Consider the following 25091-nt stretch of genomic DNA (forward strand, 5'->3'; position numbering starts at 1 on the left):
CGGCTATGTCGCCTTGCTTGAGCCTGTGGACCCGGAGCGCTGCACCGCCGCTGCCAAAGCAGTGAAGGACCAGGTGGAGGCCCTGCTGCGGAAGTTCCTCGCCGTCGAACCGGCGACCACGGCTGATGGAGCCACCGACTCCATGACCGCGGTTGATGGCATGGGCGACGACGACATCGTCGATGTCGGATTACGGGTTCGGGCAAACCCTTGAGGTTGAAACTCTAGGGTGCGCATGAAGATACCTCTCTCCCTAGCTCGCTCTCGCAATGATCTCAAGGCCTAGCTCGCCGAACCCAAGGAAAAGGGGACACGAGAGTTTATACTGGTTTGGGCCACCGTTGTGGTGTAATACCCTACTCAAGTGTGGTGTGGTGGATTGCCTCATGGGCTAAGGATGAACTAGTACAGTGGATGAACAGCTTCTGAGGAGAAGTGTTCTTGAGCTCGATGAGCTGGAGAGATGGCCTTGGTGGAGTGGATCTGATCCAAGATGAGTCGATCCGTGACTACGGTGGAGGCTAGTCCTATTTACAGAGGCCCTGGCCCTCTTCCCAAATGTTAGGCGGGAAGGGATCCCACAACGGCCAATTTTGAAGGGAGACAACTAGTACAAGCTATCGTGACAAAAGGTGGTCTTCGCCTGCCAATGGTTCTAGTGGTGACGCCGCCATGGGCTCCTCGGTGACCTCCGTCCTACCATCTTGCTGGTCTTGATCTTGTTGCACCGATATGGAAACCTTTGCCTGATGTCTCGGGACTCCTCGCCTGCACTTTCCCCTTTAGCACCAAAGGGGAAACATGTACTCTGCACCTGCTCGCGCCCGCCTGGCCTTGGTCGTCATGGCTCACGTCACGCGGACCTCGCGAGGTGCCCCTTGCTTAGGTATCTCCGCTCCTAGGGAGCCAGCCTAGCGAGGCCGCCCCTGAGGACTCTTGGTGTCATCGGCCTCGTGAGGCTTGGCCCCTTGCGAGGGTCTTGAGTGCTTACTGTTGAAGGTGGGTCGTACCAGGCCGTTGGTGGAGCCACGCCCTGGGCTGCAGGCAGGAAAGTCTAGGTACCTCAATTCCCAGGACGCCGACAGTAGCCCCCGGGCCCAAGGCGCGCTCGGACTTGGCTTCGAGGCGAAGCCAAAGGGCAAGTGCGGATTCCCGAGCTGCATTTGGTTGTTGGGTCAGAATTTCACTTGAGACGTACAGGGGACCGGGACAGCGATGACGTTGCCCCCGGGGGGGCAACGGTTTTCCGGAGGCGACATTCGAGGGACACCGTTGTGACTGTTTACCATCGGTCGGATCATGTACGTAACGGGGTACTTTCCTATTTCCCGAGCCACGTTTGGCTGTAGGGTCAGGATTTCTCACGAGACGTACACGGGACCGGGCCAGCACCTTTGTGATGGCATAACGACGGGACATCCGAGGCAACGTTGGGAAAGGATGGGCGTACGAGAAAACGGGTGTTTTTCCTAAGAAAAACCAACCGTGTTCCGTACGCCCACCAGGAAGGGGACAACGTGGTGATTAACAGGACGTGGGCGTCTCCGCTTCCCCACGCCGCCTCGGCAACCGTCCGACTTGATGAGTCCCTGCTGCATGCAGAAGAGAAACCATCATTACCTGCGATCGTGGAGGCCGACGGTTGGCCTCCTTCTAGCTATAAATGGGGAGAGGGGCGGAGCCCCCGTTGCTCATCTCTTCCTCCATTCCGACTACTTCTTCTTCCTCTTTGCTCCACCGCCTTGCGGCGACACTCATGGCGCCGACAAAGAGGTTCTTGGCCGCAGAGAAGGGGAAGGCTCGCATGGAGGGGCCCGGCTCGCCACCGCCTAAGAGGGGGCGTGGTCGCCCCCGCGAGCACGCCGCAACCCCCGTTGTGGTCCCTTGTGGGCAAGGACAAACTTCTTCGGGGTCCGGCGCCATCCCTGGTGGCCGCCGCGGGGCCTCCTCGCGCGGCGGGAGCCGCCCGAGACGTGGCAGTCCTGCCCATGAAGGGAGGCGCGCCATGGTCGTTCGGCCTCCCCGGCCGTGCTTCCACTCGGCGAAGGTGCTGCCGGAGTTCATCGTGTGGTCGGAGAACCCGGTCGGCACCTGGCTTCAGCTTTCGTGCTCCTTTGCTGGCGAGCTGCCGGCCACGGGTCCTGGCGGTGTCTGGCTGCACACCGACGGCAGCTGCAGCAAGGCTTCGTGGGTCGCGGTGGAGGTCTCCGTCGCGGGCAACGTAGCCCTGGCCCGCGGCTAGCAGCCATTTGCCCGCGCGCGCGGTCTGAGCAGGCGGTGCACCCTCCACTTCAAGTACGACGGTGCCGTGACCCTCTTCGTGAGGGTGTTCGGGGCAGACGATCGCCGCGCCGGGTGCTGCCCGGAAGACAGCGACGGTGACGAACTGCTCGGCCTTGGCGACGGCCGTGACGAGGACGAGGGTGGACTCGCCCTCGGCGGCAGCCGCGGCTCGTGCGGCAACGGCAGCTCGTCCTCCGGCGAAAGCTCCAGCAGTGGCGGCTACTACCAGCCGCCACGTCGCCGGGCTTGCTTCGAGGATGGTGGTGGGTCGTCCCGTCTCCGAGCCCTAGTGAAACACGAGGAGGGCTCCGGCTGAGCCCGGGGGGCCGATCCTCGTGAGCAGCCGTGCCGTAGGAGCCGCTTTTGCCTTTCCTTTCCTTTCCTCATGCATTACAAGAAACAAGTATGGGGCCCTGCGAGGGCGTGTAATGAACCTTAGTGCTTATGCTGCTTTGTGCTATGTTTATTGTCTCTGGATTGTGTTCTGGAATCTATAGTTTATGTGGGCGTAGAGGAATAACTTAGTTTGATACATCCGGGGTAGGTTCCACCTTGTGAGGGCGCTCGCCTCCTGGCATCTGGTGGGGCTTCCTTGCCGCCGACTCGGGCGACATCGCGAAGCTATGAAATTTCGTTAGGAAATCCTTATCCCTCCTTGCACGAGGCCTCAGGCATGGGCTGATCATGGCCCAGCGCACCACGTCGCGGTACCCGTGGGGCACGGACTCGAAAAAGGGGGGTGCGCCGATCACAAGCTCAGTCGAGGGCGCCTCGCGAAGACCAGGGGAGTGCGCACGCAAGCACACCTATCCAGCCCCCTCGCGAGGCGCGCGAGGGAGAGTGTCGGGAAACTGCCGCACTCCCTGGCGCAAAACAAAGAATTGAGGGAAGAATCAGAAAGAAGAGGGGATTCAACCAAGCCATCTGGAAACTCCAGAACTTCAAATTCCATTAAAAAAGGGGCAAACCAAATACAGAAAGCAGATGAACGGCCGCGTCCGGAAACTAGTCTAGTCTTCTCACCTGCGCGGAGCTAAGTGTTGCCACTAGGACGTGGGAGGGAACCCTCGAGGCCCGAGGGCGGCACTCCGGAGACTCATGGGCGTGTACAGCCCCAGTCATTATTACGTGAGAGTGTCACGAGCGGAGACCTTCACAGGCACTGGGCCTTGCTTCACGGGTAGAACTTCCGGAGGTGCTGCATGTTCCAGGCGTTCTGGATGGGGATCCCGTCCTGCGTCTCTAGGCGCACGGTGCCAGGCCTGGAAACGCGGGCAATCCTAAACAGGCCCTCCCACATGGGTGAGAGCTTATGCGGCCCTTCGCTGGAGAGCACCCGCCTCAGGACGGGATCGCCCACTTCGAGTGTCCTGGAGCGGACGCTGCGGCAGTGATACCGTCGCAATGCTCGCTGGTACCTTGCCGCTTGGAGCGATGCTTGGCGGTGGCTTTCCTCCCCTAGCACAAGGTCCATCCCCCGCATGGCATCCTGATGCATCTCATCAAATGCCAGGACCCGCATGGAGCGATGCCTGACCTCGTGAGGGAGAACCTCTTCTGCTCCGTAGATGAGGAAGAACGGGGTCTCGCGTGTTGGCTTGATGGCGGTGGTGCGGACGGACCACAGCACGGACTGGAACTCGTTGTGCCAGCCCCTGCCACAGGTCTCGAGCTTCTTCTTGAAGGTACTGGTCTTCAGGCCTCTCAAGACCTCCGCGTTGGCGCACTCAGCTTGGCCATTGCTCCTGGGGTGTGCCACCGAAGTAGCAAATCTGTGTTCCAAGGTTAGCACAATATGTCTTGAAGAAATTGCTAGTGAACTGTGAGCCGTTGTCGGTAATGATGCAGTTAGGGACCCCAAAGCGGCTCACGAGGCCCTTGATGAACTTGACCGCAGACCCGGCTGGGATGGTGTGGACGGCTTCCACCTCTGCCCATTTACTGAACTTGTCGATGGCGACCTAGAGGTAGCGGTAGCCCCCGGGCACTCGAGGGAATGGACCCAGGATATCCAGCTCCCAGACCGCGAATGGCCAGGAGAGTGGGATAGTCTGGAGGCCTTGAGCCGGCTGGTGGATTTTCTTGGCATGGAACTGGCAGGCCTCGCAGGATCTCACCAGCTCGGTTGCATCGCTAAGTGTGGTGGGCTAGTAGAACCCGCTACGAAACGCCTTGCCCACCAGGGTGCGCGATGATGAGTGATGCCCGCAATCTACGCCGTGTATGTCGGCCAGCAGCTCGCACCCCTCCTTCCTGGAAATGCATCGCAAGGAAACATCGTTTGGTCATTTTCTATATAGCTCACCATCCTGGATGCAGTATGCTGTAGCCTGCCAGGCCACGCGCTCCGCGTCCTCCTCCTTCACCGGTAGTATTCCCTGTGCCAGGTACGCCCTGAACTCTTGAGTCCAACACCCCTCCTGAGGTTCGAGCGCGAGGAGAAGACCCGGGCCTCGCGCGCGCTTCCGCCGCATCCTGGGGTGTTGTCAAGGAACAGAAAGGCGGCGTACCCCTGCAGGCCGCATCTAGTAGCTTGGCGATTCAATCCAGTAGTGCATTGCGGCCGTTCTCCGCCAGCCTATGTCGCAGCAGCTCTCGTGCCACGCTGAGCGCGGCTCGCATGTTCGCTTGCTCCCGTCGGGTGTGTGGTGCCGTTGCCGCAGCGTAACCGGAGGATCGCGCGGCTACGCGCGTGTGCCGCGGCGCGAGGGCGGCGGGCGCCGGCCTGCACTGCCCGCGCCCGTGGGTGTTAGGCGGCGCGTGGGCCACCTGGAGCATAGAGTTGAGGTCTTCTAGAGCGGATGGCGGTGCTCGGGCAGGCCAGGCCACCCAATGGTCGGCTTGGGTCCTCGGACCGTCAGACATTGGAGTCGCGGGGCAACGGCGGGTCGGTCGACGGAGAAGAAAGCTTCGGCGCAGACCTACCTAGCGCGCTAAATGTTAGATTACGAGTTCCGGCAAACCCTTGAGGTTCGAACTCTGGGGTGCGCACGAAGATCCCTCTGTCCCTAGCTCGCTCTTGCAATGATCTCAAGGCCTAGCTCGCCGAACCCAAGGAACAGGGGACACGAAGTTTATGCTGGTTCGGGCCACCGTTGTGGTGTAATACCCTACTCCAGTGTGGTGTGGTGGATTTCCTCGTGGGCTAAGGATGAACTAGTACAGTGCATGAACAGCCTCCTGAGGTGAGGTTTTCTTGAGCTCAATGAGCTAGAGAGATGGCCTTGGTGGAGTGGATCCGATCCAAGATGAGCCAATCCTTGACTACGGTGGTGGCTAGTCCTATTTATAGAAGCCCCGGTCCTCTTCCCAAATGTTAGGCGGGAAGGGCTCCCACAATGGCCAATTTTGAAGGGAGGCAACTAGTACAAGCTATCCTGACAAAAGGTGGTCTTCGCCTGCCAAAGGTTCTGGTGGTGACGCCGTCGTGGGCTCCGCGGTGACCTCTGTCCTGCTGGTCTTGGTCTTGTTGCACCGATATGGAAACCTTTGCCTGATGCCCCGGGACTCGTCACCTGCGCTTGCCCCTTTAGCACCAAAGGGGAAATAGGTACTCTGTGCTCACTGGTGCCCGCCTGGCCTTGGTTGTCATGGCACACGTCACACGGACCTCGCGAGGTGCCCCTTGCATAGGTATCTCCGCTCCTCTCGAGCCAGCCTAGCGAGGCCGCCCCTGAGGAGGTCTTGGTGTCGTCCGCCTCGCGAGGGTCGTGAGTGGTTGCTGTTGAAGGTGGGCCGTACCAGGCCGTTGGTGGAGCCACACCCTGGGCCGCATGCAGGCAAGTCTGGGTACCCCCATTCCCAGGACGCCGACAGTCGCCGATAGGGCTCCCCTCGTGGGCGATGGCGGTACCCAAGGCTGAAGAAGAGGCTCGATGGTGGCGCTCCTCTCTATTTATCTCCTGCAACATGTATCGTGCCTCGCAGAGGCGTAAAAACTTATGCTTGGTACTTTTAAGAGATAGTATGTTTTGTAATACTTTGCTAGGATTCTGTGATTTCCTTCCCGTTTGCTTTAATGTTCTGCGTTGGTAGGGCCCGGCCCCGCACATACCTCAGCCGCTGTTGGGTCGTCCGGATCACCAGGATGAGACAAAGGGGTGAGGGGCTACGTGACTAGTTAGGCTCCTCAGTCGCTATGCTCAGGAGTCCATCTTGATGTACAAACAACCCTCGGGAAGGATATGCGAGAGTAGGCCTTAGCGTTCTGCGTCGGCAGGGCCCGGCCCCGCACATACCTCAGCTGTCGTTGGATCGTCCGGATCACCAGGACGAAACCAAGGGGTGAGGAGCTATATGACCAGTTAGGTTCCTGAGTCACGCTGCTCAGGAGTCCCCTTGACGTACGAACAGACCTCCATACCTTTCCTCGTCGAGGTCCCGCTCGGGAGGGGCACGCGAAGACCAGGCCCGAGGGACCTGACAGGGTGTCATATGCTAGGCGTGACCTGAGTGTAGCCCCCATGCCCATCCCCCTCGCGCGACTATCCTGAAGGGTATGTGTTGCGGTGAGGCTGAACACCGAGCCTGGCGGCTGCCTGAGGTTATTGTGGCCATGGGGCCGTCCTCAGTTGTTTATCACCAGCGCGGAGCATGGCGCTTCCGCACTTGCACGGGCATAGCCGATCCTCAACCGTGTCGACTGCTGAAAAGCTCGTAGGCATTGGATCGGTGATGGAGAATTATGTCGGATGCGATTCCTCATGCAATAGTTATAACATAGGGTGACACAGAACTAGCTCCAATTCATTAATGTAATGTAGGCATGTATTCCGAATATAGTCATACGTGCTTATGGAAAAGAACTTGCATGACATCTTTTGTCCTACCCTCCCGTGGCAGCGGGGTCCTATTGGAAACTAAGGGATATTAAGGCCTCCTTTTAATAGAGTACTGGACCAAAGCATTAGCACTTAGTGAATACATGAACTCCTCAAACTACGGTGATCACCGGGAGTGGTCCCGATTGTTGTCACTTCGGGGTTGCCAGATCATAACACATAGTAGGTTACTATAGACTTGCAAGATAGGATCAAGAACTCACATATATTCATGAAACATAATAGGTTCACATATGAAATCATGGCACTCAGGCCCTAGTGACAAGCATTAAGCATAGAAAAGTCATAGAAACATCAATCTTAGAACATAGTGGATACTAGGGATCAAACCCTAACAAAACTAACCCGATTACATGGCAAATCTCATCCAACCCATCACCGTCCAGCAAGCCTACGATGGAATTACTCATGCACGGTGGTGAGCATCATGAAATTGGTGATGGAGGAAGGTTGATGATGACGACGGCGACGGATTCCCCTCTCCGGAGCCCCGAACGAACTCCAGATCAGCCCTCCCGAGAGAGTTTAGGGCTTGGCGGCGGCTCCGTATCGTAAAACGCGATGAATCCTTCTCTCTGATTTTTTCTCCCCGAACGTGAATATATAGAGTTGGAGTTGAGGTCGGTGGAGCACCAGGGGGCCCACGAGGTAGGGGGCCCCCACCCTCGTGGTCAGGCTGTGGGCCCCCTGGCCTTGATTCTTTCGCCAATATTTTTTATTAATTCCAAAAATATTCTCTGTGAAGTTTCAGGTCATTCCGAGAACTTTTATTTCTGCACAAAAATAACACCATGGCAATTCTGCTGAAAACAACGTCAGTCTGGGTTAGTTCCATTCAAATCATGCAAGTTAGAGTCCAAAACAAGGGCAAAAGTGTTTGGAAAAGTAGATACGATGGAGACGTATCAACTCCCCCAAGCTTAAACCTTTGCTTGTCCTCAAGCAATTCAGTTGACAAACTGAAAGTGATAAAGAAAAATCTACAAACTCTGTTTGCTCTTGTTGTTGTAAATATGTAATGCCAGCATTCAAGTTTTCAGCAAAGATTATGAACTAACCATATTCACAATAACATTTAGGTCTCATATTTACTCATATCAATGGCATAATCAACTAGCGAGCAATAATAATAAATCTTGGATGACAACACTTTCTCAAAACAATCATAATATGATATAACAAGATGGTATCTCACTAGCCCTTTCTGAGACTGCAAAACATAAATGCAGAGCACCTCTGAAGATCAAGGACCGACTAAACATTGTAATTCATGGTAAAAGAGATCCAGTCATAGTCATACCCAATATAAATTAATAGTAATGGATGCAAATGACAGCGTTGCTCTACAACTGGTGCTTTTTAATAAGAGGGTGATGACTCAACTTAAAAGTAAATAGATAGGCCCTTCGCAGAGGGGAGCAGGGATTTGTAGAGGTGCTAGAGCTCGATTTTAAAGCAAAGATGAATAATATTTTGAGCGGCATACTTTCATTGTGAACATAACAAGCGAGAGATCTCAATATCTTCCATGCTACACACATTATAGGCGGTTCCCAAGAAGAATGGTAAAGTTTATACTCCCCCACCACCAACAATCATCAATCCATGGAATGCTCGAAACAACGAGTGCCTCCAACTAGCAACAGCCCTGGGGGAGTTTTGTTTGCAATTATTTCAATTTGATTTGCTTAGAGCATGGGACTGGGCATCCCGGTGACCAGCCATTTTCTTGTGAGTGAGGAGCGGAGTCCACTCCTCTTGAGAATAACCCGCCTAGGATGGATGATACAGACAGCCCTAGTTGATATATGAGCTATTCGAGCATGCCAAACAAAATTTCATTTGAAGGTTTAGAGTTTGGCACATACAAATTTATTTGGAACGGCAGGTAGATACCGCGTATATAGGAAGGTATAGTGGAGTCATATGGAATAACTTTGGGGTTTATGGAAGTGGATGCACAAGCAATATTCCCGCTTAGTACAAGTGAAGGCTAGAAAAAGACTGGGAAGCGACCAACTAGAGAGCGACAATAGTCATGAACATGCATTAAAATTAATAAACATTGAGTGCAAACATGAGTAGGATATAATCCACCATGAACATAAATATCGTGGATGCTATGTTGATTTTGTTTCAACTACATGCGTGAACATGTGCCAAGTCAAGTCACTGGAATCGTTCAAAGGGGATACCACCCTATCATACCACATCACAACCATTTTAATAGCATGTTGGCATGCAAGGTAAACCATTATAAACTCCTAGCAAATTAAGCATGGCATAAGCAACTATAATCTCTAATTGTCATTGCAAACATGTTCCATTCATAATAGGCTGAATTAGGAACAATGAACTAATCATATTTACAAAAACAAGAGAGGTCGAGTTCATACCAGCTTCTCTCATCTCAATTAGTCCATCATATATAGTCATTATTGCCTTTCACTTGCACGATCGAACGGTGTGGATAATAATAATAGTGCACGTGCATTGGACTAAGCTAGAATCTGCAGGCATTCAATACACACGAGAAGACAAGGTAATATGGGCTCTTTGTTAAATCAACAATAATGCATATAAGAGCCACTTCAACATTTTCATTATGGTCTTCTCCTCTCGACCCCCAAAGAAAAGAAAGGAAATAAAACTATTTACACGGGAAAGCTCCCAACAAGCAAAAGAAGAACGAGAAATCTTTTTGGGTTTTCTTTTAATTACTACTACTACAGGCATGGAAAGTAAACTAACTAAAAGCTACAACTAATTTTTTTGGTTTTTCTTAAGGTTTTTTCAAACACACAAGAAGAAGACTAGAAAAGAAAATAAACTAGCATGGATATTACAATGAAAGAGTATGAGCACCGACAAGTAGAATGAGTGTGTGAACATGAATTTAATGTCGGTGAGAAATACGTACTCCCCCAAGCCTGGCGGATATCCAAAGTTGTAGCCGGGGTCAGACTGAGATGCAGCAGCTATTGCCTCATGAGCTGCTGCTTGGAGGCGAGCTGCCTCCGTCCTCCTCTTATACTCGTTCGCTTCCTCCCTGGTTATAATATACCTCCCTTTTGCCTGAAAGTCAAAGAAAGTAGTAGCAGAGAGAGCAACATGGAAAGTGCGGCGCCTGTCAAACATTAGTCGGTACTGGAGAGGCTGTTCATTCCTCTCAATAAACTTATGGCGAAACATAGCATCATAATCTAAATAAGCGGGAGGCAATTCCATATCATTTTCATGTATGGGTATCTCAAGAAAATTAGCCACATGGATTGCATAAATCCCACCAAACAAGTCTCCACTCAAACCATTATTATGCAACCTTCATGCAACAATGGCCCCCAAGTTGTATTGTTTACCTCCTAATACGACACTCTTGAGAACACTAAGGTGAGGAACACACATGTGGTGTCGGAGTAAATGGCCACGGGTAGCCTAACCGACTACCCCTGGCTCTTCGGAAAATTTATCAGGCCTTTGGGCCTTCAAGCACTCCAAGCATTTTGGGCCGCCTTCCCTGGCCGGCTACCACTAAAGCCGACTCCCGGAAGGCGACCCAGCCGCATCGACTCCTCCCTAGGGCGACTACGGGGTGGCCGACTCCAAGAAGCCGGCCAAGAAGGACGCCGACTCCTAGGAGCCGGCCAAGACCACAACCACTCCTACATAACGGCGACGTAACGGGGTGTGGCCACAGTGCGGCCCACGACCCCCGAAGCCCGAGGCGAGCATGGCTACAGGAGGCCGTACGGGAGGGACGTCTGCCGTGCGGCTCGGCACTGTAGCCACGCTAGCCTCGACGTCATCCACGACCCACTCCTGTACGGCCCAAGGACTGCGGGCCCCTCCAGCCCGAGAGAGGTGTGAAGGCGGCCCGGCTTTTCCTAGTCGGCCAAGAGTATAGCCGGCCTCCAGAAGCCGGCTACTCCCTTCCTCGAAGCAGGAGCCCCATTAAGGAGACAAGACGAGGTGAGGCTACAGTGATAACCCCCGAGGCGGCCCACTGTAGCCACGCTCACCTCGACAAAGCCCTCATCATCAGAGGCGCGGCTACAGTAAGCAGCCGCCGACAAGACCCTAGGCGGTGGGACCGGCCTGTCGACCAAGTAGCCGGCAGCCGGCGGGACCCACCAGCCGGCGGGACCCAGCAGCCGGCGGAGAAGCCGGCGAGCGTAGACACTGACGGCTGGGACCAGTTCCCAGTCGGATTACCATTGTACCCCCGGGGGGTAGGCCTATATAAACCCCCCGGAGCACCCATGCAAAGGGTTCGCTTCTAGGTTCGCACCCACGCATAGCACACACACCATAGATAGAGAGAAGCAAGAGCTAGCCTTGTTCTTCTTCTCCCTTGATCTCAACAGCTCTAGGAGCGATTGTAGCTACCCTTTATCGATCTAGTGATCATGCGGAGACCCCGCAGAGCAGGACTAGGGGTGTTATCTCCTCGGAGAGCCCCGAACCTGGGTAAGATTCGCCGGCGTGCATGTCTTCGCCTCATCCCGTTTCCGGGCACCGGCGACGTTTTATTGGCTCCCACAATGATAAGCCATCCCTTGGCATATGTCGCACCAACCACCCGACATTTGGCGCCCACCGTGGGGCCAGGTGCACCGTCGTCCGGAGACCTGTTCTGGACGGGAACCCTCTTCCTCCCCCGCGAGCGCAGCCAGCCTGCTGCGCCCGATGGCGTTTGCCTCGACGCGCTGCAAGGCGTCGACGACGCCTGCGCAGCGAGCCGCCTCGCCGATCTGCTCGGCGAGACTCGCATCTCCGACGAGCCTGCGTCCGACGCAGGCACCGACTACCCCGAGAGCCGCCTCGTCAGCCTCCTCGACCAACTTCACGTCTCCAGCGAGCCCGCTGCGGACATGGAGTCGGTCGGCTCCACCGACCCGATGCTCATCGACTCCGACACCGCGTCGCTCGACGCCTACCCCTCCGACGTGGTGGTCTTCGACGACCCCCTCCCTCGAGCTGACAGCGGCAGCAGCGCTGTCACCGAAGTGCTGGTCATCAGCCACGTCTCCAACTCGGGCGAGAACGCCCGCGACGCTCAGCAAGCGGCGATGCACGACCTCTCCGTCCCCATCCCGGCCGACGCCGACGCCGAGACCCTGGAGGCACGCCGCCTTGCCCTCATCGCGGAGGGCAAGAAGATAGCCTCGATGAGACGCCTCACCGAGGCCCACCAGCGCGAAGTCGACCGCGCCGCCTTCGGGACGCCGCCGCCTAGCGGCCCGAGCCGAGCCGGCTTCGTCCAGAAGCGCGGCGCAGCCGTTGCCAGCATGCTGGGCGCAGATCGCCCCGTCTACGCCACCCCGCTCGAGAACCTGCGAGCCGCTCAGGCGGCTGCAGAGGAGCTCAATGGGCTGGGAGCCGATGAGCTCCCTTACATGACAAGACGGATCCAGCAGCTGATCGACGCGGCTGCAGAACGGCACGAAGCCGGCGCCCGAGCTGATAGCCATCCCCCGCGCCGGGAGCACGCCGCGACGTCCCGCTCGCCGACTGCGAGCGGCGCGCGCCAGAAGAAAGACAAGGAGCCGGCTGCCAGCCGCAGCCGGACTCGCATTACCATCGAGCGCGACGCGGATGGCCGCCCTCGAGCTGTAGAGCACCAGGGAAACCTGCCTCCTCCCCCGCCTCGAAGAGAAAGACGCCTCACTCCACCGCCTGTCACCCATCCGACTCTTGGCGACCGACTCGGCCGCCGAGAAGGAGTCGGCGAAAACGACGCCCGCCACAGGATCGACCGCCTTGCTCGATCCTTGGCGCTAGAAGAAGAAGACGATGTCGGCCCGCCATGCTTTGGCCCCCGCATCCGCGACGAGCCCTTTCCCAAAGGGTTCTCGCTCCCCAGAGACACGCCCAAGTACAACGGCTCGGTGAAGCCGGAAGATTGGCTCATCGACTACTCCACAGCCGTCAGCATCGCCAACGGCAATCGGCGCGTCGCCGTGAAGTACGTCCCCTTGATGCTGCAAGGCACGGCGCGCACATGGCTCAATAGCCTCAAGCCCTACAGCATCAACAGTTGGCTGGACTTCACCGAAGTTTTCGTCCGCAACTTCACCAGCACCTACAAGCGGCCTCCCAAACCTCGCCAGCTCTCCCTCTGCGTCCAGGGGCCCAACGAGTCGACCCGCGACTACCTCACGCGATGGGCCGAGCTCCGCAACTCCTGCGAGGGAGTGCACGAGGTCCAGGCCATCGAGTACTTCACTGCCGGGTGCCGAGAGGGCACCCTCCTCAAGCACCGACTCCTCTGCGACGAGCCGGCTACCCTCGACGAGCTACTAGTCATCGCCGACAAGTACGCCACTGCCGACTCCTCCATGAAGACCGAGCTCCGAGTAGACGCCTCGGGGAAAGTAATTGCTCCGGCTCCCAAGACGCCGGCTGGCGACCCTAATCGGCGCCCCTACCAGAACGACCACAAGCGCAAGGGCCCCATGCCGACTTCCTCCAGTCGGCAGGTGGCCACAGTTGAAGACGAGCAGCCCGAAGAGCGGCCCGCTCCCAAGAAGAAGGGTGGCCGGCCGCCCTGGCAGCCGTCTTTCTCCTACGAACAAGCACTCGATGCTCCCTGCAAGTTCCACAGCGGCGCGAAGCCGTCCAACCATACAACACGGAAATGCCACTGGCTCACCCGCATCACCAAGGGTGAAGGGATGGTGCCGCCTCCGCCTCCCGGCCCGCCGCCTCCAGCTCCCCAGCAGCCGGCGGCCCGGCCGGCAGTCGGCGCCATCCAAGACGAGTTCCCCGAAGCGCACGACGCCTACGTCGTCTTCACAAGTCAAGTCGACGACAAGCGCAGCCGACGCCGGCAGCACCAAGAAGTAAACGCAGTCGCCTCTAGCACCGCCGAGTTCATGCACTGGTCGGAAAAGCCCATCAGCTGGAGCCAGGCCGACCACCCAGAGGTGATGCCTTCGCCTGGCTCCTATGCTATGGTCTTGGACGTCACCCTTGCGACGGAGAGGCGAGCTGCCAGATTTTCCCGCGTCCTGATAGACGGCGGAAGCAGTATCAACATACTGTACCGCGATACCATGGACAAGCTGAACATCAAAGCAAAGCAGCTCATGCCGAGCCGCACCGTCTTCCATGGTATCGTACCCGGCCTATCTTGCTCTCCAATCGGCAAGATCAAGATGGATGTTCTCTTCGGAGACAAAGATCACTTTCGCCGGGAAGCAATATGGTTCGAGGTGGTGGATTTGGAGAGCCACTATCATGCCCTGCTTGGCCGACCTGCTTTGGCCAAGTTCATGGCTGTGCCCCACTATGCCTACCTGAAGATGAAGATGCCGAGCTCGAAGGGGATCATCACGGTAGCCGGCGACTACAAGAAGTCCATCGAGTGTGCCATGGCCAGCAGCCGGCTGGCCGAGTCCCTCGTGGTGGCAGAAGAGAAGAAGATGTTGGAACGGGTTGTGGCCATGGCCGGCAAGCAGCCGGCCTTGTCCCCCAACCCCAAGGACTGTGATGCGCAGGGCTCCTTCCAGCCTGCCAAAGAGACGAAGAAGATACCTCTAGACCCGGAGCACCCGGAGAGGTTCGCCGTGATTGGGGCGAACTTGGACAGTAAATAGGAAGGCGAGCTCGTCGACTTCCTCCGTGAGAATCGAGACATCTTTGCATGGTCCCCAAAGGACATGCCGGGTGTCCCGAAGGATTTCGCCGAGCACAAATTACATGTCCGAGCTGATGCGAAGCCGGTCAAGCAACCCCTCCGCCGACTATCAGAAGAGAAGCGAAGAATCGTGGGAGAAGAGATAGCCCGGCTCCTTGCAGCCGGCTTCATCATGGAAGTGTTCTTTCCAGAATGGCTTGCCAATCCAGTTCTGGTTTTGAAGAAGAATAACAAGTGGCGCATGTGTATAGACTACACAAGTTTGAACAAGGCCTGCCCAAAGGATCCGTTTGCTTTGCCACGGATTGACCAAGTGATAGACTCCACAGCCGGATGCGAGCTGTTAAGTTTTTTGGATGCATACTCAGGGTATCATCAGATCAAGTTGGACCCGGCTGACCGCCTGAAGACTGCCTTCATCACACCCTTTGGAGCTTTCTGCTACCTGACAATGACATTCGGCTTGAGAAATGCCGGTGCCACTTTTCAGCGTTGCATGCAGAAATGTCTCTTGAAACAACTCGGCAGAAATGCCCACGTCTACGTAGACGACATTGTGGTGAAGACAGAGAAGCGCGGTACCTTGCTGGAAGACCTGAAGGAAACATTTGCCAACTTGCGCCGATTCCAGATCAAGCTCAACCCCGAGAAGTGCGTGTTCGGAGTGCCAGCCGGCCAGCTGCTAGGCTTCCTGGTCTCCGAACGCGGCATTGAGTGCAACCCTGTCAAGATCAAGGCCATCGAGAGGATGGAGATTCCCACCAAGCTGCGAGATGTGCAGAAGTTCACTGGCTGCTTAGCCTCCCTGAACCGTTTTATCAGCCGACTAGGAGAGAAGGCTCTCCCCCTGTACCGACTCATGAAGAAGTCCACTCACTTTGAGTGGAATGATCAAGCCGACCAAGCCTTCCATGAGTTGAAGAAAATGTTGACCACTCCGCCTGTCCTGGCTGCGCCGACTGAGAAGGAGCCCATGCTCCTCTACATCGCCGCGACAAGCCGAGTCGTCAGCACTGTTGTTGTGGTCCAGCGCCCGGAGGAAGGCCGAGCCCAGCTGGTCCAGAGGCCGGTCTACTATCTCAGCGAAGTACTGTCCAGCTCAAAGCAAAACTACCCGCACTACCAGAAGATGTGCTATGGGGTGTACTTCGCTGCCAAGAAATTGAAGCCCTACTTCCAAGAGCACCCCATCACGGTCGTGTGCACTGCCCCGCTCGCCGAGATCATAGGCAGCCGGGATGCATCCGGCCGGGTGGCCAAATGGGCCATTGCCTTGGCGCCCTACACGATTTTCTATCAACCCCGCACCGCCATCAAGTCGCAAGCATTGGCCGACTTCCTCGTCGACTGGGCCGAGACCCAGTACTTACCGCCGGCTCCCGACTCTACCCATTGGCGGATGCACTTTGACGGGTCCAAGATGCGCACCGGCTTGGGAGCCGGCATCGTCCTCACCTCTCCCAAAGGCGACAAGCTCAAGTACACGCTGCAGATCCACTTCGCCGCCTCCAACAACGTGGCCGAGTACGAGGCGCTCGTACATGGGCTCCGGCTAGCCAAAGAACTCGGCATACGCCGGATCCTGTGCTACGGCGACTCAGACTTGGTGGTCCAGCAATCATCTGGCGACTGGGACGCCAAGGACGCGAACATGGCGAGCTACCGTTTCCTCGTCCAGCAGATGAGCGGATACTTCGAAGGGTGCGAGTTCCTTCACGTGCCAAGGGCCGACAACGACCAAGCAGATGCCCTAGCACGGATCGGCTCCACCCGACAAGCCATACCGACTGGCGTCTCCCTCCAGCGCCTCCTCAAGCCGTCCATCAAGCCGTCTCCAGAGTCGGATTCCATCTTCGTACCGCCTGCGCCAGAAACAGCCGGATCCGGCTCAAGAAACCCCGCAGGCGGCACGGGGACTTCGACGACTGCCCCGGGAACTGACGTAGTCGCACCCGGCCCAGGGACTTCAGAACCCGGCCCGGGGACTGCAGCAGTCGGCCCGGGGACTGCAACGACACAAGAAGCGGTGGTCGACTCCAATGCAACACCCAACCCACCCACCCGAGTCATGGTGGCCACATTAACAGCAGAAGAAGTCACAGCTCCCTCATGGGCCCAGCCCATCCTCAAGTTCCTAGTCAGCAGAGAGCTGCCGGCTGATGAGATCGCAGCAAGACTAGTGCAACGACGAGCCGCAGCATACACAATAATCAACAGGGAGCTTGTGAAGCGCAGCGTCACTGGAGTCTTCCAGCGTTGCGTCGAGCCAGAAAAAGGAGTGGCAATCCTCAAAGACATCCACCAAGGCGAATGCGGCCATCACGCCGCCTCAAGATCCCTCGTGGCCAAGGCTTTCCGCCATGGGTTCTTCTGGCCGACTGCCTTGGAGGATGCTAAAGAAATAGTCAAGAGCTGCAGAGGATGTCAAGTCTTCAGTTCCAAACAACACCTGCCGGCTTCTGCCCTCAAGACCATTCCCCTCACCTGGCCTTTTGCCGTCTGGGGACTGGACATGGTGGGCCCTTTCAAGACAGCCCGCGGTGGCTTGACACATCTACTCGTTGCGGTGGACAAGTTCACAAAGTGGATTGAAGCCAAGCCAATTAAGAAGCTGAACGGGCCGACTGCCGTGACATTCATCACCGACATCACTACTCGGTACGGCGTGCCACACAGCATCATCACCGACAACGGCACGAACTTCGCCAAAGGCGCACTGGCACGTTTCTGCGCGACGCAGGGCATCCGACTGGACCTAGCGTCCGTTGCCCACCCGGAGTCAAACGGCCAGGTCGAGCGAGCAAATGGACTTATCCTCTCCGGCATCAAGCCCCGACTGGTTGTACCACTGGAGCGATCGGCCGGCTGCTGGCTCGAAGAGCTGCCGGCTGTCCTCTGGAGTCTGCGCACTACACCCAACAAGTCAACCGGCTTCACTCCATTCTTCCTTGTGTACGGTGCCGAGGCCGTCATCCCAACAGACATCAAGTTCGACTCGCCTCGGGTCACCATGTACACGGAGGAGGAAGCCAAAGAAGCAAGAGAAGACGGCGTCGACCTACTGGAAGAAGGCCGGCTGTTAGCCCTCAGCCGGTCCGCCATCTACCAGCAAGGCCTGCGCCGCTACTACAACCGCAAGGTCAAGCCAAGATCCTTCCAAGAGGGCGACCTTGTGCTCCGGCTGATCCAGCGAACAGCCGGCCAGCACAAGCTCTCGGCCCCTTGGGAAGGCCCTTTCGTCGTCAGCAAGGCACTCGGCAACGACTCCTACTACTTGATCGACGCGCAAAAACCAAGAGCACGCAAGAGAGACGACTCCGGCAAGGAGTCGGAGCGACCATGGAACGCAAACCTCCTAAGACGATTTTACAGCTGAAAAGCAGTATGTATCACGCTACCCCTTTTGTATTAAGTACAAACCAACAGGCCCCCCGAACAGTACTCGGGGACTGCCTTTTATTTTTCTATGAATGACGAGTATCATATCCATGAATGTATTACTACATTTTGAATTCTTGTCCGGCACCGGGTCCGACTAGTCGGCCCGGGGACTGGCCGCCTTGAGCTATATTCAAAGTTCTTCCCGAAGTCAGCAAAGTAGTGCGCCGGCTCCCAAGTCCTCTATTGTTGAAAGTCGCAGCTCAAAGAACTGACTGTATGACTAGCAAGAGAGAAGACAGAAAGGACGCCCACACGAAAAACGGCTAAGGAACAACTAACCTATATAGCAAAGAGACGGCCTCCAAATATGCCTGCCAGCTGTCAAAGCAGCCGGCTGGCCGGCTTCCTAAAAAACTTAGCTTAAGTCTGGCAGAGCTAAAAGTACTTCCCCCTCCCCAATCGGCCAGGCACTCCCCGGCTACAGATTGCAGAGCAACTGTTTGACTAGTGAGGCGGCAACCAAGGGAGGGCGGCAAAGGAAAAAAGCAGAAGGACAAAAAGCGAAAGTACAAGGAAAGACCGATTGCATAACTTATATACATAAAGCCGCCCACAGGCCGGCAACAGACTTGAGTTTGAGTACACCCAGTGGGTGGAATTGTGCAGACTTAACCAAACATTGTTCAAAAGTAACAAGACATGAAAACAAAAGAAAGAAGACTAAGGCGCGACAGGAAGGCCGAGCTGGTCGGTGAAGGCGGCCTCATGCGGAAGTCCTAAGGAAAGACAACTAGACACGGCTCCCGTGGTGACGAGGCACCAGGTCCCACGCCCCAGCTCGTCAGCCCGCGATTAGCTCATGCGAGAGCAAGGCACCAAGGACCATGGGAGGTGATGTGCACGGGAGCTGGCCCGTGAGCCAGAGCTCAGCCTCTTGGGTTTAGCGACGCTGTAGGGACGGACCCGAGCACAGACGCCGTGACCGCCCTTAATCATGAGGTGGTCGCGGGTGGGTTTGCAAGGGCGTACGACGTTCATTGCAATGAAGTGTCGGACAGGCAGATGATAATCATAAAGCAACTCATGGATGGAGGTAAGCCAGCTCTAATAGATGCAGAAAATAATACATGCCGCAGGGACAGACCCATGCGGCCTGGGGATGATGCAGCCCGAGGGGCGCCCCAACAGAGTGAATCAAAGATGCAAAAGGATACATGCCGCAGGGACATGCCCATGTGATCTGTGGATAATGCAGCCCGAGGGGCGCCCCTAACTGAACAAACCAAAAGATATCACCTGGCACCGTTGTTGAAGAAGTGTTGAAGTAGCTGAAGATGCGTGCTGAAGAAGTCGCTCCTCATGAGCCACCTAGGTCGTGAACCTCAAGAGGCTCCGGAGGCCCGGCAGGCTCGTGAAGAACCGTCGCCATTTCCGCCTGGTTCCTGGCCTCCTGAGCCGCCAGGACGCTCCGCATGTGGCGCTGGAATGTGACATCCGCGTTCGGCAAGCCAAAAGGCATGCGAACATAGCTGTGAGGGGGACCCTCGCACCGGCCAGCGCGCGATGGCCAGAAGCACTCCTGAGATGCGGCTCTGTTGAGCCCAGGGATGTTGACACAGGTGTGCAGCTTGCCGTCGTCACCAGGACAAGGAGCCGCGCTGGGTGGTGAGCGGCGGTTGCCGCGCATGGCACTCGCCTCTTGAAGCTCCTCGGTTGCCTTGGTGATGAACTCCTAAGCACCTGGCACCCCGTGCCTCGTGCCCTCCTGGCGGAAGGGAGCGCTGAAGCACGCCTCCACGTGGTGCCCGAGCGCCTCCCTTGTGACATTTGCTAGGTCAGAGGCCCTCCAGAGGAGAGCCCCCGAGCCTAACCTGAGAGGGGCGCTGGTCACGCCTTCCTATGCGAGAGAGGGAGGCGCCCCATCCGTGGGCGCAGGTCCTGAGGTGGTGCCGCTGGACACACCGCTCTCCTGAGGTTCTTGACGGATAGCCTCAGGAGTGTAGATGGCGCCTTCATCGTCTGGATTCTCGATCGCTGCAGCCTGGTAGGCGCGCTCGAGAGAGCACACTGCGTCCTTCTCCTCGTAGGAGACCGTGATGACATCGTGGCTCCCAAGCATCTTGAGGACATTGTAACCATGATGAGTAACTGCCATGAGCTTGGCCAGGGCCAGATATCCAAGTATGGTGTTGTAAGGAAGACAGATGTGGGTGACGTCAAAGTCGATGAGCTCTGTGCGTTAGTTTTCACGCTAGCCGAAGGTGACAGGTGATGACCCACAAGTATAGGGGATCAACTGTAGCTCTTTTTGATAAGTAAGAGTGTCGAACCCAATGAGGAGCAGAAGGAAATGACAACTGGTTTTCAGTAAGGTAATGTCTGCAAGTGCTGAAATTGTAAGTAGCAGAGTAGTTTAATAGCAAGGTAATTTGTGACGAGCAAGTAACGGTAGTAGTAACAAAAGTGCAGCAAGATAGCCCAATCCTTTTGAGGCAAAGGACGGGCCAAAACGGTCTCTTATGATAAGTAAAGCGTTCTTGAGGGTACACGGGAATTTCATCTAGTCACTTCCATCATGTTGGTTCGATTTGTGTTTGCTACTTTGATAATTTGATATGTGGGTGGACCGATGCTTAGATGTTGTTCTTACTTGAACAAACCTCCTACTTATGATTAACCCTACCCGCAAGCATCTGCAACTACGAGAAAAGTATTAATAATAAATTCTAACCATAGCATTAGAGTTTTGGATCCAATCGGTCCCATACGGAATAGCGCATAAACTGGGGTTTAAGTTTCTGTCACTCTCGCAACCCATCATCTAATTGCTACTCCACAATGCCCTTAGGCTCAAATATGGTGAAGTGCCATGTAGTCGACGTTCACATGACACCACTAAGGGCACAACATACATACTATCAAGATATCGAACACATATCAAGTTCACATGATTACTTGTGTGACAGCCTAGTTTTTGCCCTCTCTTCCTTGTCTGATTTTCATTCGGTTTGGATTTGAATTTGGAATTTTGAATCACTTCAGATGGACTTAAGCACTTGGGTACCACCTTGACTTTCACCCAAGTGACTCATTTCCCTCTCTAGCCATCATTTCTTCTCTGGTCCACCTCAAAATAATATTATGAGTATTTTTCTTAAATAAAAAATATTCATTTTCCCTCCCAAAACCCTAACTAGCCCATTGTGTTCCAAAGCAACCCCAATTTTTCTTGCCCACAAAAATTTGGGAAAATTCCAAAATATTCTTTGAACTCTAGGGCACCTTCCTGAGCAAAAATATTGCATCACTTTTTGGAATATTTTTGTTACAGAAAATATTTTCTGTTCTGGACGGAAATGGTGGTTTCTACAGCAACTACCATTTTACTTGCTCAAATGCTGCTGAATTTTCTTGTGCATCACTACCCTCCTAGATGATTGCTAACCTCCAAAGCCCAGCTCCCAACTCTTAGTATTTTGACCACAGTAAGCTCTCAAAGTTACTGTCCAGAAACTTACCAGGAAGTGAAACTCCAACTTACTGCGCTTGAGCTCAACTCAAAGTGTTGTAACCACTCAAACCACCAAGGACTACACGCCAGACATGAAGTTTAAGCTTAGCACGGACAAATGTCATAGTTCGCGCGGTGACCGCGTTTGTCCAGGCGTGCTGGCATACGGCCGACGCGCTCTGCGACAAGCCCGAGACGTTGTTGAGCGCGTGCTCGCTTCCCCGCCTACCGCGCCTTGCCAATCTTCGCCACGATCATGGTCCCGACCCCCTTAACTCACTCCTGGCGCTCGCCGACGCCGAAGCTTGCCGCGGCGAGCACGGGCGCGGTCCGACCAACCCAACAGTGCGCTGTGCACTATGTTCGTCGCCACCCCCTCGCTCCTGTGCTCGTCTCCGCTCGCCCACAGTGCCCGCGTGAGCTGCGTCGCCTTCTCCCTCGCTCACTGACGTCGTTCATCGCCGGGCGCCGTGTCCAGGTGTCCTCCGGCGGAGCCCGAACCCCTCACCTCACTCGGCTATAAATACAGCCCTCCCCAGCCTTCTCGAGCATCATCCAAGCCTGTAGGAAGCCGTAGCCCGGCCGGGCAGGCCGCGGGCCGCCGTCCCCGAGCTCGAGCTCGCCGGCGATCCCCTCGGGTCGTCTCTGCATCTCCAGCCCCTCCCAGGCTTGGGCCACCCTTCCAGCCCCACCGCCGTGCTTCGGTGGTGCCGTCCTGCCCGATTGGAGCCACTGGTGCCGCCTCTGGTCGCCATCATCTCCAACTCCGGTGACCCCCCCTCTCTGTCGCCGCTGGAGAGGTCGTTTCTGACGCCGTCCGACCACCCCTAGCTAATCTACGGGTACGGGCAGGTGCGCCTTCGTCTTCTCCTTCGATCCATCCCTCTAGCTCGGTCCAAGATGCCCTCCTCGTTGGCGTGTGCTCCGGCGAGCCCCACGGCACTCTGTTTCCCCCTTCCTCTCCCTCTCTCCTAGCTAGCGGGGCCCGCTAGTCAGCCACTCTGTCCGCGCCCGAACCGGTACGAGTGGTGGCGCTCCGCGGGGTTTACACCTTCGACGTCACCCCCCAGTTCTGTTTTATTTAAATCAAATTCAAAATATTGTAGAGAGCTTCAAACAGCCACAACTTTTTAACCACTAGTCCACATGAATTGTTCTTTTTTGCATTGTGTTCTTTATGAAAAGATCTAGCAGCTCACGAAAAATGAGATTTTTCTCTGCTATCTAGATTTTCTGGTGAATTTCAGAATGTTTCTTTATGTTTTCTTTTTGTGTTTATAATTGTTTTCAGAAAGTGAAGCTTGTCTTGAGGATCACCAGGAGGAGTGTGAACCTCATCTGCACTAAGGCAAGCCACAACAACATTTTCATGGTTCCATTACAATATTTGTGATTTTGCAACTTGAACAAATGGTTTAATCCATGCATTTAAATCACTAAAATAAAAATTTATATTTTGTTGGATGCTTGTTTGACTTGATATGCTTAGTTTACAGAAGTTTGAAGCTAACTAAGTTTGGCTAATTCATTAGAAGTAATATTTGTTTATGAAGAAGTAATATGGTTATGGAAAAAGAATTATTTTCAGTTGTTTTTTTTCTTGAATGAGAAAAATGAAATATGCTAACTAAAGATTCTGTTTAAATTTGATGATTAATCATAACCAGAGAGGTGTTATGAGTTATTGATATCTATGCTCAGTGTTTGATATAGTTATCCCAGTTATTTCCATTGATATATGATGCATATGTTAGTGTTGCATTTTCATGGCATACCATGACACCGGTTATTTTCACTCTAAGTTGAACCTGTTAAAAACTCAACTTGAACATATCGTTGATCGGGTCATGGTGCCACTGAATCAAGTTTTTCCCGGTGCAACCACATTTGCCTTTATGGGAAGGCCTTTATTCGGTCCGTTGTCATGCCTCTGGTCGGTGCCTCCAACGAGGGAAGGTTATGGGCGTGTGTTACCCTGGCCCGGTAAGCAGACATAACCTTGTGTGCCCGTTGTTGTTATGGTACCTTGTCCCCGTTTGGGACCGTTTATGTTTTGCCACGACAGTGGCTGTTGGTGTCTTTGGTAGACATTGGGCCACCCAGGACTAGCCCAGTGGGGAGTAAGTCGGAGTGGCCGGGAGAGTGTCATGGCAATGGAGGGGTTCCGTCAGAATGCTGTTGGTCCACCCGAATGGGAGTGCGAGGCCATGGGTTCTGTGGTGTGGGTACAGTGCGCTTTCTCTGCAGATTGTATTCAATCTATCGATAGCCGAGTCCACGATTACGGACACGCTCGAAAGTAGGTCACACCATGGGTCAACGCTTAATTAATTTTGCACACTAAGATATGAACCTTGCACTGTTGAGGAGATGATGGTTGAGAAACCATCTTGATGATGGAGACCAAGTTGTTGGTCAGTTTGTGATCTCAGAAAGATCACCATTTGGTTACGAGGTAACCCGATCAAAGACCGAGATCGTTGGTCTATTTGTGATCTAGGAGCGATCACCGTTGGGTAAGCAAGTCCAAGGGACTTACATCACGAGATCTTGATCACTGCATTCCTGATATGACTTCGCATTAAGATTCAATTGGTTAATTATCATGATATTGCTTGTCATTATGTTTATGTTTGTTGTGAGCTTGCAAGTACATTCAATGTACTGACCTGGCGTGTCATGCCAGCTTTCAGGAAAGTCTCGTTGGAAAGGAGTGTTGTCCGAGTCTAGATCGTGTCCACATCGGTGTCCCTGTGCTATGGAGTTCCGCTTCGACGTTGTTCCGCTGCCGCGTAGTTGTCATGAGCGAGGCTCCCTTTATGTTCGCTAAATAATATACATATTGTTCAGCTGCACCGTGTGTGTCGCTTGGCCTTGCAACCCGATGTAATATGAACCTTGTTCCGCTAGCATCCCATTGTCACCACAGATACACACGGCAAGACATACATCAAGTGTTCTCAAATCATTAAAGACTCAATCCAACAAGATTACTTCAAAGGGAAAACTCAATCCATTACAAGAGAGTAGAGGGGGAGAAGCAACATAAGATCCAACTATAATAGCAAAGCTCGCGATACATCAAGATCGAATCACCTCAAGAACACGAGAGAGAGACAGATCAAACACATAGCTACTGGTACATACCCTCAGCCCGGAGGGTGAACTACTCCCTCCTCATTATGGAGAGCGTTGGGATGATGAAGATGGCCACCGGTGAGGGTCCCCCGCCCTCCGGCTGGGTGCCGGAACAGGGTCCCGATTGGTTTTTGGTGGCTACAGAGGGTTGCGGCGGTGGAACTCCCGATCTATTCTGTTCCCCGAAGGTTTTAGGGTATATGGGAATATATAGGCGAAAGAAGTCAGTAAGGGGAGCCACGAGGGGCCCACGAGGGTGGAGGGTGCGCCCAGGGGGTGGGCGCGCCCCTGCCTCGTG

The sequence above is a fragment of the Triticum aestivum genome, chromosome 6D, assembly GCF_018294505.1.
Source record: "Triticum aestivum cultivar Chinese Spring chromosome 6D, IWGSC CS RefSeq v2.1, whole genome shotgun sequence".
Classification (NCBI taxonomy): domain Eukaryota; kingdom Viridiplantae; phylum Streptophyta; class Magnoliopsida; order Poales; family Poaceae; genus Triticum; species Triticum aestivum.